Consider the following 1,103-nt stretch of genomic DNA (forward strand, 5'->3'; position numbering starts at 1 on the left):
TATGGAAGTAAGTATGAATGGACAAGACAAGAGGACCCTGGGGTCATATGCTAACCCCACTACTGCTTCATATGGGAGTAGTATCTGTATACCCTCCATCGGAGTCAGTAGTTTTGAGTTGAGTTTCTGGCACAGTTTTTACAAATTGCTGACACAGTACGTGATAAAGAGGTGGATCAGGATGTCTACAGATTATTACTGTTTCCATTTGCTGTAAAAGATCAAGCTAAGAGGTGGTTAAATAACCAGCCTAAGAACAGCATAAAAACATGGAAACAGCTGTCAGAAAAATTCCTGAATCACTATTTCCCTCCTAAACGGATGACACAGCTAAGGCTAAGCATCCAAGGCTTCAAACAAGGAGATAATGAATCCCTTTATGATGCCTGGGAGAGATACAGAGAGATGCTAAGAAAATGCCCATCTGAAATATTTTCAGAGTGGGTGCAGTTAGACATCTTTTACTATGGGCTTACAGAAAGAGCTCAGATTTTTCTAGACCACTCAGCTGGTGGATCTATACACATGAGAAAGACAATTGAAGAAGCTCAAGAGCTTATTGATACAGTTGCCAGAAATCAACATCTGTACCTAAGCAGTGAATCTTCCATGAAAGAAGAAGCTAAAACAGTAACTGCAGAACTCAGTCCGGTGGATCAGGCTAATGAATTTAATCAGCAATTAGACTTTCTAACTCAGCAGCTAGCCGAATTCAAGGAAATACTACAGGAAACAAGAATGGCTAACAGGAATATGGAAGTACAGTTAAGGTAAACAGAAAAGCAACTGTCAAAACAAATAGCAGAAGAATGCCAAGCAGTTCAATTAAGAAGTGGGAAAACATTAAATACCTCACTTCAAAGCAGCAGGAAACCAAGAAATGAACAATTGGTTACTTAAAATCCCTCTGAGGATAGTCAGAGCCCAGAGAGGAATAAAGCTGGCGCTGAACGCCCAGACCATGCTTATTTCTGGCGTTCAACACCAGAAACAAGCATGAATCCGACGTTGAACGCCCAAAAGGAACATGGTTCTGGCGTTCAAACGCCAGTAACAAACAAGGAGGTGGCGTCTAACGCCACTCCAGCTTCCACCCCTGGCAT

Source organism: Arachis duranensis, chromosome 6 (genome assembly GCF_000817695.3).
Source record: "Arachis duranensis cultivar V14167 chromosome 6, aradu.V14167.gnm2.J7QH, whole genome shotgun sequence".
In the NCBI taxonomy this organism is placed as follows: Eukaryota; Viridiplantae; Streptophyta; class Magnoliopsida; order Fabales; family Fabaceae; genus Arachis; species Arachis duranensis.